Source organism: Podarcis raffonei, chromosome 2 (genome assembly GCF_027172205.1).
Source record: "Podarcis raffonei isolate rPodRaf1 chromosome 2, rPodRaf1.pri, whole genome shotgun sequence".
Classification (NCBI taxonomy): domain Eukaryota; kingdom Metazoa; phylum Chordata; class Lepidosauria; order Squamata; family Lacertidae; genus Podarcis; species Podarcis raffonei.
In genome coordinates, this window is record NC_070603.1 from 1,842,093 (window position 1) to 1,855,933 (window position 13,841).

General features: G+C 46.2%; 1 protein-coding gene and 1 long non-coding RNA gene across 3 annotated transcripts in view; one reads left to right on the forward strand and one right to left on the reverse strand.

Annotated features, from left to right (window-relative positions):
- The window catches only part of HDAC7 (histone deacetylase 7), a 202,747-nt gene that overhangs the window by 25,638 nt on the left and 163,268 nt on the right, over nt 1–13,841 (forward strand). The window lies entirely within an intron of this gene.
- LOC128404207 (uncharacterized) lies at nt 9,910–12,175 on the reverse strand. Its single transcript, XR_008328078.1, has 2 exons — nt 12,062–12,175; nt 9,910–10,029 (listed from the first exon to the last, which is right to left on the reverse strand). It is a non-coding gene; the product is annotated as an uncharacterized LOC128404207 (long non-coding RNA).

Consider the following 13,841-nt stretch of genomic DNA (forward strand, 5'->3'; position numbering starts at 1 on the left):
TCTTAAGAGATCAGTCATGGATGCTACAATAGGTAAGAGACCTGTAGGGAAAGAGAGAGGTTGTAATGGAAGGGGCCAGTGCTTTTTTCCTAAAAATATGTTTAGAGGTACTCTCATTTTCCTGCTCATATTGAAATACTGCCCCTCAATGAGGCCAAACTTAGATTCACAAAATGTTTAGGGGTATGCGCACCTTCGTCCCCCCAGGAAGAAAGCTCTGGAAGGGGCCATGAGATTAACAGGCTGGAGGAGATTTGGGGAAAGAATGCACGGTCCTCAGCTTATTTCCCCTTCTTTCTGCAGAACATTGGGGGAGTTAAATAGACACACATATAGTCAGGAGTGATTCATACTTTTGCTTTTTGCTCCCTGTCCTTTCCTTGGGCTATGGTGTGTGTGAGAGAAGGGTGAGTGAAAGGACCCCTCTGCTTGAGCTTTAGAAGACTGTGGTGTTCTAGGTGGAATTATTATTTTAGGCAATAAAAATAAAAATCACCAGCCACACTGAAATGTTGTAAATCTTCCATATTAAAGTATGGAAGATAAATGTGTTGGCAGCTCTCTCTCTCTTTTAATTGTCTTTGCCTTGATAGTTTCCTTTTTGCACATTACATTTGTAAGGTGTATACATAAAGCTTTTAAAAATAACGCTAGCAGACCACTAAAGATGTAAGGCGTAGGAGAATAAGCAGTGCAGGTTCATCCATCAGAGACAAGGTAGTAGCTGTGGCTCCCCAGTGAGTGCAGTCCAAGCAAACCAGTGTGTCTGGTGTGCTGTCATGTGGGAACAGCCTGTGCCATGCAGCAATTTAGCCAGCAACATTTTCCAGATCTGTGTGAAGATAAGCATCACTTGCTTAATTTCTGCAGGCCAGTTTGCTGTTAAAGGCACAGCAGCACGGTCAATGCATATGGGCAACCTTAGGAATTATAGTTGGGATGGAGTAGAGATTTTTTTCCTAGTGATGGCTAGCAGAGGAAAGACTGTAAGCTCATTGGTAGAGCACCTGCTTTGCATGCAGAAGGTCCCAAGTTCAGGTCCTGGCATCTCCAGGTTGGACTGCGAAAGACCCTATATGAAACCCGGCAGAATTGCTGCCAATCATTGTAGATCGTGGTCCTCAAATGCTGTTGGAATACGGCACCCATCAGTCTTGTCCGTTGGATTTGGTGGCTGAGGCTGATGGGATTTTGAGTCCAACAGTGCCAGGATGGCCACAGATTCTCCATCCCAGGTGCAGACAGTACTGAACTAGATCTACTGGCTGACTATGAATTAGCTTCCAATGCTCTATTGAGGGAGTAAACTCCCCTATGAGGAAAAGCTACATTTGCGGGTTTTTTAGTTTATAGAAAAGGAGAGTGAGAGGCAACATGGTAGAAGTGTCGGAAGAGCATAAAAGTATGCATAGTATGGAGAAAGTAGGTAGAGAAAAAGTTTTTCTCCCTCTCTTATAGCCCTATAACTCATGCTCATTCAATAAAACTAAATGTTGGAAGACGCAGGAAGACAAAAATATAATAAATATTCACACAGCACATAGTTAAATTGTGGAATTTGCTTCCACAAGAGACAAAGATGGCCACCAACTTGGATGATTTTAAAAGAAGATTAGACAACTTCCTGGAGGATAAGGCTATTGGGGGTTACTAGGCACAGGAGCTATGTTTGGCCTCTACTGCTGGAGCCTGCCGTTTGTTGACATCTGCTTGTCTTGGGAGCCCATGGAGGAGTGCACCTTTAGGGGTGAAGTCAAACTCAAACTGTTGGAAGGCTTCAGAGACCGACATGGGAGAGACATGTTTTGTTGCAGCTGGGGCAGATGAAGGCATCTGGCTGTGCTGCTGTAGATGCATAACAACAACAACAACAATTTATTTATACCCCACCCATCTGGCTGGGTTTCCCCAGCCACTCTGGGTGGCTTCCAACAGAATATTAAAATACAATAGTCTATTAAACATTAAAAGCTTCCCTAAATAGGGCTGCCTTCAGATGTCTTCTAAAAGTCTGGTAGTTGTTTTTCTCTTTGACATTGGTGGGAGGGCGTTCCACAGGGTGGGTGCCCCTACCACGAAGGCCCTCTGCCTGGTTCCCTGTAACTTGGCTTCTCACAGGGAGGGAACCGCCAAAAGGTCCTCGGCACTGGACCTCAGTGTCCGGGCAGAACGATGGGGGGTGGAGACGCTCCTTCAGATATACTGGACCGAGGCCATTCAGGGCTTTAAAGGTCAGCACCAACACTTTGAATTGTGCTCAGAAACGTACTGGGAGCCAGTGTAAGTCTTTCAAGACTGGTGTTATGTGGTCTCGACGGCCTCCCCCTGTCACCAGTCTAGCTGCCACATTCTGAATTAGTTGTAGTTTCCGGGTCACCTTCAAAGGTAGCCCCACGTAGAGTGCATTGCAGTAGTCTAAGCGAGAAATAAGTAGAGCATGTACCACTCTGGCGAGACAGTCTGCGGGCAGGTAGGGTCTCAGCCTGCATAGCAGATGGAGCTGATAAACAGCTGCCCTGGACACAGAATTAACCTGCGCCTCCATGGACATCTGTGAGTCCAGAATGACTCCCAGGCTGCGCACCTGGTCCTTCAGGGGCACAGTTACCCCATTCAGGTCCAGGGAGTCCTCCACACCTGCCCATCTCCTGTCCCCCCAAAACAGTACTTCTGTCTTGTCAGGATTCAACCTCAATCTCTTAGCCACCATCCATCCTCCAACCACTTCCAGACACTCACACAGGACCTTCACCACCTTCATTGGTTCTGATTTGAAAGAGAGGTAGAGCTGGGTATCATCCACATACTGATGAACACCCAGCCCAAACCCCCTGATGATCTCTCCCAGAGGCTGCATGTAGATTTTGAAGAGCATGGGGACAGAACCCTAAGGCACCCCACAAGTGAGAGCCCAGGGCTCTGAATACTCATCACCCCCCACTTTCTGGACACGGCCCAGGAGGAAGGAGCGGAACCACTGTATAACAGTGCCCCCAGCTCCCAACCCCTCTAGATGGTCCAGAAGGATGTTATGGTCGATGGTATCAAACACCGCTGAGAGATCCAGCAGAACTAGGAAACAGCTCTCACCTTTGTCCCTAGCCCGCCGGAGATCATCGACCAGTGCAACCAAGGCAGTTTCAGGCCCATGATGAGGCCTGAAGGGATCCAAATGGTCTGCTTCTTCCAGGTGTGCCTGGAGTTGTTCAGCAACCACTTGCCTTGCAAGGTTTTAGCCTGTCAGAGGAGCTGTGATTGGAAAGTGAAGGACACAAGCTTTAAACAAACAGACAAACAGGCCATTGACAGGTAATCCAGAGGGCAAACAAGGAGGCTGTCAGCAGTAAGGCTGGGTGCTGCTGTCATTCTGAAACTAGCCTTGGAAATTATAGTGGCTCTCGCACAATGCAGAATGCAGACCACATGAGAGAACAAGATGAGATATAGACAGGGAGGGAAGCCCCCCTCAGATGGAGAGATGTACAGAATGCAGAGCAGACATTTGAAACATCCTATGCTGCTGACACGCACATGGGCACCAACCACAGAAATAGCACTAGGTTTCTGTTTCTTGGTTCCCCTGAATTGCTCTTTAACCAGTGCTGTCAGGCTTGACATTTTGGCTGCAGAGTTATCAACCAGTTTTCCTGTTACTATCCTATGCTCCAGTGTCTACCGAGAACACTGCCGGCTCCCTCAGCCTATAGAGCGGGATGAGTGCGCAATCCCAGAGATGTCCACGACTGGACTTACCGGTCAGGGGTCCCTTTACCTTTTAAAGACACCTGCTTCTTGGGAGAAAAGTGATAATAAACCTAGACAGCATATCAAAAAGCAGAGACATTACCTTGTCGACAAAGATCTGTTTAGTTAAAGCTATGGTTTTCCCAGTAGTGATGTATGGAAGTGAGAGCTGGACCACAAAGAAGGCTGATCGCCAGAGAATTGATGCTTTTGTATTGTGGTTCTGGAGGAGACTCTTGAGAGTCCCATGGACTACAAGAAGATCAAATCTATCCATTCTGAAGGAAATCAAGCCTGAGTGCTAACTGGAAGGACAGATCCTGAAGCTGAGGCTCCAATACTTTGGCCACCTCATGAGAAGAGAAGACTCTCTGGAAAAAAACTCTGAGGTTGGGTAAGATTGGGGGCACAAGGAGAAGGGGACAGCAGAGGACGAGATGGTTGGACAGTGTTATAGAAGCAACCAGCATGAGTTTGACCAAACTGCGGGAGGCAGTGGAAGACAGGAGTGCCTGGCATGCTCTGATCCATGGGGTCATGAAGAGTCGGACACGACTAAACAACTAAACAACAACAACAACAAAGCAGAGGTGTCTTTTTTCTCGTTGTTTTTTTTTAAGAATCCAAATTTGTGTGGCACACCTTCAACATAGTGTTCCCAGGGTGTCTAACAAGAAATATAAAATACAATACGGCATAAACAAAACGTACCTGCAGATCAAACCCTGGTCCCAGGGTACCTATGATTCTATGATGCCTGTCTCTTTAAAAACCCACTTGGCACAATGGTCTAGCATCCCCAATGCACAGGAGCCTATCTGTCACATTGTAAGCAGCATCCATGCACACAAACTGAAATTCTACCTGATAGTTCTACCAGGGTTATACTGTAAATCTCTCACCTTTTCCTTTCACCTTTGTGGGTTGCTGAAAGATGTCAGTAGATTCTTTCTCTCTTCATATATTAAGGGGGGGCAGCGGCTATTGGCATTCCCTCCAGATCCTGTTGGACTCCAACCCCAATTAGCCACAGCCAAAGCATGAAATTCACACTTCTTAGAATTTTGTTACTCAGTCTTCCAACCCAAATGTTGTGTATGCAAACATACATATTAAGGGGAAAGGATGCATTGGGGGAATGTTGTACTTTCCAAAATATGAGATGAATTACAATGCTGGTATCCTTTGAAATTCACACTTCTCCAAATTTTGCCATGCAGCTCTCCAACTTGATAATGAGTGCAAAAAAGCAGTATTGAGGAAAACAATGTGCAAAATGCATCATGTTAGCAAAATCTTCTTGCAAACATGGCGAAATGACATGCAAAAATATTCACATTACGGCAGGGATGGGGAAGCTGTGGGTCTTCCAGGTATTGTTGGAACTACAGCTCCCATCATCCATGACCTTTGGGACCTATTAAGTATGATTACAGCAGTGGCGTAGCGTGGGTTGTCAGCACCCGGGGCAAGGCAAGTAATTTGTGCCCCCTAACCTGTGGATTTGCGCCCCCTAACCCTAACCCCCAGATGTTGCGCCCGGTGCGACCGGCCCCCCTGCACCCCCCACGCTACGCCACTGGATTACAGATGACATGGGACGATTAGGATTTTAAAATGCGTAGCCCCATTTTTGCTTGTGAATTATGTGGCCAGATCTAGGCTGTGTCTAAACTGATTCTTATTGCTCTGACCACAAAATGTTGTTGTGCTGCTTTCCCCTATAAGCTCTGCACAATCACCCATCCAGAAACTGAATATTGTTGTGGGTGTTTAAGAAGCAGCTATTCTATTTTTTACTAAAGAGATGTCCGCTATAGTTTCTCCTTCTATCAATGCCCTAGCTTTGGATAGTTGCAGAGATGGCTTTGGTTGGCTGGTGCTGTGGCCAAAATATCACAAGACAGGGAGCTATACTACCTTCCATTTTAGCAGCTAGAAAGACGTGGTGCATAGTGGCTCATTGGTTCAGGAACTTAGAGAAGTGTGGAACAGGGAATGAGAAGGTTTTACACAACCTAAACATTTGAAAATTGCTTTAAAATCTATACTGGAGGTTCCATAGAGCTGAAATTGATTTAGCAAAAAATATTACTTTGAGCATATTGGACTCCACATTGTTTGTATAGAAATATAATATATATACATAATTTATTATTTATACCCCGCCCATCTGGCTGGGTTTCCCAGATGGATGCTCTGAATGTTGTGTTGAGGCATACGGTGAGGGCTTGTTCAGTGATACATTCCTTATGTCCTGAAGTTGTAACTCGCATCAATTTTGTACTGATGAAGTTAGGCTCTGAGGCCAGGGCATGTGCGTGATGTCAGGAGGCCACACACACTGGGCGCCCATAAACTGGGGCCCAAGTCGGCTCCCCTGCCTCCCACCTGCTGCTTCAGCTTCTGCCTCTGATTCTGGACTTCTCTCTGCCACAGATTCTCCTCGCTCATTAAGCCCTGTTAACTCCTTGGCATCTGACACTCCCTTTTCCCAGTCTCCTCCCTCTGACCACTCATCGCTGCCCCACCCCCACTTCCTGGGTTCTGAGCCTTCTACCCTTGGGGGTTCCCCAGCTGGTTCCTCCCACTATTCCTCTGTGTCCAGCCAGTCCATGAGAGCTAGTATCTACCCCCAATAAATCACACCTATCTATCTTCTATTCAAACAAGCAAAAGTCATTATCAAAATTCAGGGACACATTCTGGCCAGGCAGAAACACCCAAGGAGGGTGTGAAGCAAGTCCCATCTGGGATGTGGCTTTGGAAGAGGTTGTGTGGCTGTGGAGGGTATACAGCCTGGGGAGAGCTCCCAGGGCCAGCTTGAGAGGCCACATTTGGCCCCTAAGCCAGAGCTTCCCTACCCCTGGAATACAGGATGGAGCAGGCCAAGTCAAGTCTTGTTTACGGCAGTCCTAAGCTAGGCACACGCAGCCCATTATGTGCAGCAGTGAGCAAGACTGGAACAAACTTGAGCTGCTGCCCCCACTGCTTGCTGGAATCTTTGCTACTTTTCCTTTTTTGTTATTTTATTGCCTGGTTGCCAGACAGAATTGGACTCTCAACATGTTTGGCAGCTACATGGCTCACAACCAATGAAATGATCCGCATCTCTCAGAAAGTGGACTTGTGTCAGTCCCACCCTCTGCCTGAGACAGCTGGCCGTACTGCTCTGATAGCTTTTCATTTGGCAGGTTTTTGGTTGATCTACTTTTCCTTGTCAGAAAGGTGGGAGGATGGAGTGGGGCTGTTGAGACAGGCAGGAAATGTGTGCAGGTGTCTGACTTTCCAAAAGCTGAACAAGTGGGGCCTCAGGACCAATTTTGAGGCTCTCTTGGCATTCAGAGGGGTGCCTTTTAATGTGTGGGCGCTGAGCGGGGAGTGAAAGTCACAAGTAGTAATAATAAGTTGTGTAACTTTTTTCAGGGATTTTTCAAAAAACTGGACCCTAGACCTCAAGACCTCAAATACTGACCCTGGGTGTGTTGGGCGGGGGGGGGGGGCAGAGAGAGAAGCATATGCAGATCCAGCTATTGCATTTGCTGCTGCATCGCATGAGCTACAAGAGACATTTCCATCTGTGGTGTCTTGAGTACCAAACAGTACTCTGGAAACACTGCAGGACAAGATGGGTGGTAGACACAGACCTGGGAATCCGAGTCTTGGTGGGAGAGGGGTGTGTGACTTGCAGTGAGGGGGGTCACAATTTCCCCGCTTGTACATTGAAGCCCTCACCATCCCTCACTGCCTTCCCCTTGAAAGTGACAACCATTCCAAGAGCAAAGTGGCTGGGAGGGAGGAGTTGATGGAAGGTGGCGGGAATGTATGAAGGGGGAGGATTAAGCACCCCCCACCAGCAACTTCTCGCTCCCCTCCTCACTTGGCAGCCATTTGTCCTGAGCCCAGTGTACTGTATTTCCACTTCCAGCAGGAGGTGCTCTCCTTCCATAACTGGCACCACACAAAGCCAGCATGGTGGAAATTGTTTTATAGAATTGTAGAGTTGGAAGGGGTCCCAAGGGCCATCTAGTCCAACCCCTGTGATGCAGGCATCTCAACACATGGTCTCCCATCCAGTTTGAAACCATACCTAGCCCTGCTTAGCTTTGCAAATTTGCTAGCAGTTTTCTTGCTACGCCACTGATGAGACTGTTGTCTCAAATTGGTGGCCGGCGGGGGGTGGAGGCTGCCATGAATACATTTTACGCTGAGATCTCATAAAGAATCTCAACAGTGCCTGTCTTATCCATGGTGAAACAGCTTGAACTCGGCACTTCAGATTCCAAAAGTGGATAGAGCTTTCTTACTGCTAATACCTCTTGTGTCATTTCTAAAGAAGGGTGCTTTAATTTGAAGCAGGAGGGCGTGGGGGGGCATCATTTTAACTTTGGGCTTCTGCTGCTGCCCCAGACTCTCAAGCTCCAATCTCAGTTCTTGAAGGCATTTTCCTTCTCCTCTATGCTGTCTCAGCCACAGGGAAGGTCAGTATCAGAAGATTGGAAGTGAAATGTTTCTCACTCCCCCATCTGCAAAGGGAGAAAGACACCATGCGGCCGGCGGGGGTGGGAATTGTTGTGGGCAACACAAGAGGCAATAATATGTGTGTGTGAAGTGAGGGCATGTCTAGCAACTGCAATATACTACTTATATTTATCAGATGCTTCGTAAAAATAAATCCCCTGGGCAGTGTACAAATAAAAAGAGAACAAACATGGGACCATAATGCAGTGAAACCACAGTAAGGCTAAGAGGCAACTGGAATAAAAACCCAAGCACCATAAAACACTGTATAGAGCCCAGAACTAAACCAGGAGTAGGTGGTGGACCAGCTGTGTTAGCCACAATGGCTGCTTGGCTCAGCGAGGAGATCATCTGCTTTGCATGCAGCAAGTCCTGGGTTCAATCCCCAGCATCTCCAGGTTGGGCTGGGAATGCCCTCAGTCTGAAACCCTGGAAAGCCACTGCCAGTCAGTGTAGACAATACTGAGCATGAGGGTCCTACTTGGCACAAGGATCTGGGAACTCCACCTGACCTGATTTGGATGGGTCTTGAGTCAAATCAAGTAATTAATTAAGACGAAGGGCTTGTGGCAGTCCCATGGATTCTTTGCTGCCCATGACCTGTTGCAAATGCTGAGCTAGTGGCTTGCTCAGCACCCGAGTCCCCTTCTGCTGGTATATTGATCCTCTTAAAGTCTACCAGTTTTATACTGGTTTCACTGTTATGGCTTCACACTACAGAATCCCAGAAAGTGCAGTTTTTCGGGGGGAGGGGGGTCGTAGCTCAGTGGTAGAGCAGCTGCCTTGCATGCAGATGGTCCCAAGTTCTCTGCCTGCCGTCTCAAGGTAGAACTGGGAGAGAAACAGGCCTGAAATTGCAGAGAGCCTCGGCCAGTCCATGTAGATAGTAGATGGGTTGGTGGCCTTCCTATATTCCAAAATCCACTCAAATCACACCATGTGATGTTTTCCACAGCAGAAGCTGTGGAAGCTCAGGATCAGTGACCTGGGTCTGCACTAAGAAACAGCCTAGATGGTCTCTGGCCTCTTCAGCAGCCTCAGCTTTTGTAGCTGGAGTCAGTCAGGGCCCCTCCCTCCCAGGGAAAGGCTCATGGGGGGTCAGGAGAACCCCTGTGGGGGGAGGAAGGGGATTCATGCACTATAGTGTGACGCTGAATTCTCCTCACTGAATCATTTCCCCACACCTGCTACGTGATCTTTTTATCCAAAGATGTCAAGGATTGTACTTGAGAGCTCTGGTCTCTTCAACTTTGCGTACAAGCCAAGTGTTGAATAAATGCTATAACATCTTTTAATCTTGAGAACTTAGCCGTCCAAGTGGGTGGATTTATTGATTTATTTTCTTGCGGCCCATGGAGTAAGCCTTGACTTTTCACATTGTACCCAGTCGATCACTGCTTCGTGGCAAAGATTGTGCAATTCCACGTAGTCCTTTAAATTCCTTTCTGGGATATTTTCAATGTTACCTCAGTGAAACATTATGTGAAAGTGCAAGATCAGTTTATATAAAGCGAGAACAAACTTTGGCGAGAAGTGACTACTCAGGAGCTGGTGCTCCTCGTCAGTTCTTGGAAGAAATCTTTTGGAGGAGACTGAAGTGTTGGTAGTTGCTTTGGCTCCTCCAAATGAAAGATGCAGACCAGATTAAATATCCACATATTTATTGGATGAAGTGTTTGCTTCCAAGGTCATGGACATGTTGAGCTGTTCTTCTGCAGTTCTTGAGCTGTTTCACTCACTTTGTGCGGCAGAAGGGATACAGAGCTGTGGGAGATAGAAAGGGTGGAAGAGCTCTGATGGGCTTATAGGTTGGGATGCAGCCAACCTGTCAGAGTTTGTCTCAGGGCCAGCCCTACTATTAGACAGAGTGAGATGACTGCAACAGACGGCTGGGTTTGGGTTCCAAGAAAGGGCAGCAAGTTGTTATTTGTCCATCATCATCATCATCATCATCATCATCATCATCATCACCACAATATTATCTTTTCCAATGTGTGAGATGGATGTTGTTGTTTTGGACACTTAACACAACCTGGGCATGACAGTGCTCGTTTTACACCTGTTGTGTGTCCTCAGTATCAGACAGTCAGGGGTATACAAACTTTGGATGTGGAAATTCCACTTGGCTCTCATAGCTGATAGTTATTGATAGACCTCCCCTCCTCCACAGATTTGTGAAATAAATCTTTTTAAAGATAACTAACTATGTCATTTCTCAAAAGTGAGTGGAATGGGTCTTACTCTTAGGTAATTGTGTGGGATTACAACCTTATCCCGTGGTTGTCTCCAGATCTTGTGTCAGTGAGTTCCATATGTTTGTATGTGTGTGCTTGTGAAAAAAATACTTCCTCCTGTCAATTTTCATTGGATGGGCCTAAAGAGAACCGCATGCTATACTGCTAAGGGTGTCACTTTGCCTGGGGAGATCCACGTTCAAATCCCTGTGCAGTGATGAATGTTGGTCAATAACACTAAGTCAGCTATAGCATTGCTGTGCAGAGGAAGTGGGAGAGAAGGACTGTATATACAGTGGTACCTCAGGTTACAGACGCTTCAGGTTACATGCGCTTCAGGTTACAGACTCCGCTATCCCAGAAATAGTACCTTGGGTTAAGAACTTTGCTTCAGGATGAGAACAGAAATCGCGTGGCGGCAGCGGGAGGCCCCATTAGCTAAAGTGGTACCTCAGGTTAAGAACAGTTTCAGGTTCAGAACGGACTTCTGGAATGAATTAAGTTCTTAACCCGAGGTACCACTGTACTGCCTTGAGCTCCTCAAAGGAAAAGACAGAGGTGCAATAAAATAAATAAATATACTGGGGTGGGGTGTGTGCCTGCCTCTCTTTATACTATTCATAATTTTATAAATCCCTATCACGTGCTCCCCTTAGGCTTCAATTCTGTGCACACTAACCTGTGAATAAGTCCCATTGAACTCCATGGTCTTACCTCTGAGTAGAACGACCACCTATCAGGGTTGTGGTAGCAACAGATTCCCTGTATTGACCTTTAGGTCTTCTCTAACTCAGTGATTGCATTATTTTCTCCTTAAACAAAGGAACCCGACATGCCTTTGCTTTGTTTCATATGACAGCTCGTCCAAGACCTTGAAGCCAGGGGTATTCCTCCTATAGCATCAGATTAAAGTTTCAGGCTGGTTCACATATAGAGCCGCCATGTGAAAGGATGACTTTCAAGTGTGAATGAGCCATTGCAGATGGAAAACCACAGAGGCATCGTTGGCATCACCGCATGCCAACCTCAAGCAAACCCTTTTTCAGCTCAATCGCTTTACACCTTCAGCTGTCAGTCACCATCAAGGATTGAGTAATCTGGTGACTGTGAAGCAGCACCTCTTTCATTTCTCACTCTCCCTGCTGCCCCCAGAAGCTGGATAACCTCCTAATAGGGTCAGTTTCCTTATGCACAAATAGCGCTGAAAACATGCTGAAATTATCTGTCATATCTGTTCATTTGCTTTTTACTTTTTATTTACTTAGAAATATTCAAGCTGAGAAGCAGGCAGCAGGCAGGCACTGTCAATCTTTGATGTATTTATACAATTATTTATTTCATAAAACATATATACCACTTGATCATAGAAAACCTCAAAGCAGTTTACAAACAGAATAAAGCAGCAATATTATTAGTAAAAAAACCAAAACTTTTTTTTGGGGGGGTGAATGAGGATCCAACAATAAACTAAAACCACATTGGCATTCTAAATATCTGGGTAGGCTTGGCAAAACAAAAATGCTTTTAGCAAAGGCTGCAAAGAGTACAGTGAAGGCGTCTACCTGATGTCAATACTACCAGTTCCCCTTGAAACCCTCTTCCTCTGGTCTCCTTTCTTACCAGCCAGACACACATCTCTGTCTCTTAAAAACTCCCTGTCCCCTTCAGCTCTGCCCCCAAGCCACCAGGGGCCAGGCATCAATGGTAACTGACAAAGCACACATGGGACCTGCAACAAAATGTGGCAGGAGGGGGCGCTTCTATTCATTGTTCCAGCCAGCCAGCCCACTCCATTCCACCCCCCACCCTATTCTTTATTTCCACACATGCAAACCCCAATATCATCCAACAATGTCTGTCCTCACTGGGCTGTTGGGGATGTGTGTGCTCCTTTCTGCAGTTCTATCCCTCAAAATATTTTTTTTCCACTTGGGACTCCTGCAAGCTTGGGCATAGCCAGGAATTTTGTTAGGGGGGCAGAACCTCAGCTAGCTATGTCTTTTTACTGATTTGGGGGTGGGGCAGCAGCCCCTCCCGCCCCCCCTGACTACGCCCGTGCCTGCAAGTCTGCTGGTGCTTCTTGTGCTGGGTGGTAGTGCATGAGCAAGTGGCAACTTTCAGCATACCCAACTCTCCCCTTTCATAGATGAATTTGCTTGAAATGTGGCGGGATAGAGGAGCCCTGTAGGGGCTAATGTAAGCCCCCTTCCCCACAACTACTTATTTTTAGACATCCTGATTTATGGGTAACCATTTCAGACCAACTATATTATTGATTTTGATTTTGAAACAACAACAATAATATGGTTATATGGTTGCATCCTGCCTTGTTATTTTCAAAGGAAATACATAATTTCCAGTTGACATCTGCAAACTCATCTGATTCAGCACAGAGCCTTCTGCTGAGTCGCTGGGTATTCTGCGAAGGAAGCAGCGCCCAGCGGGTCACGGCAGAAAGCGAACATGACTGAGGGGTCACAGAGCGAGTCAGTTTTTTCCCCTTACGTAGAGGAAAGAAGAATGCTTTCTGTCTCAGAAACCGTAGAAGAAAACCACTGAATATATTTATTTAAATACAAGTTTGAATGTGTGGTTAATAAAATTCATTTTTATTCATAATGTATTAGGCTGTTTTTTGCTACTTTGAAGTGCATTTTGAAGTCTTCTCCACCGTTCAGAAGATGTCATTGACATAGTATTACTATTCCCATTCTCTTTTTTCCATTATTACTTTAAATAGCAGTAAATTTGCTAGAGCTCCACCCTTTACATATCTCATTTCTGTATTAAATAGTTTCATGTGAACTACATTGTAGAGAAGCCATTCGAAATCCACTGCTTAGTTCAGCAAACTAATCTTTATTTCAAGGTTTTTATTCTGCAAAGTTTGAACTTGTCAAGTGTTATCTTGTGTTGTGTGTCCTACCTACTGATGCAGTGCTATGTTTCAGGGATGAGGGACCTGTGACCTTCCAGGTTTTTCTGGACTAGAACTCGTGCCGCGCTGGGTGATGCTGGTCAGGGCAGACAGGAATCCAATGACTGGACGGCCACAGGTTCTCTCCCTCCTCTTTTGGAACAGAGTTAGCATTAAAGTGGTGCTTCCATGTGGCCCTTATTATTCAAAGAGGAGAAAGGGTTCTCTCTCAGGCAATATTTGCTGGTTGTTGATGATAGCAGATGAAAACCAGTATCCAGTGAGGTCCAGTGCTTTATTTTTCTGCAGAAAAAAAAATCTGTTTTGTGAGTTCATTAGTAGCACTGAATCGATGCCAACTGCGAATAACTAGGTAAGCTTGATGTCACCTACAGTTGTTAGGCTAACTTTTGGCTTTGTTGTCT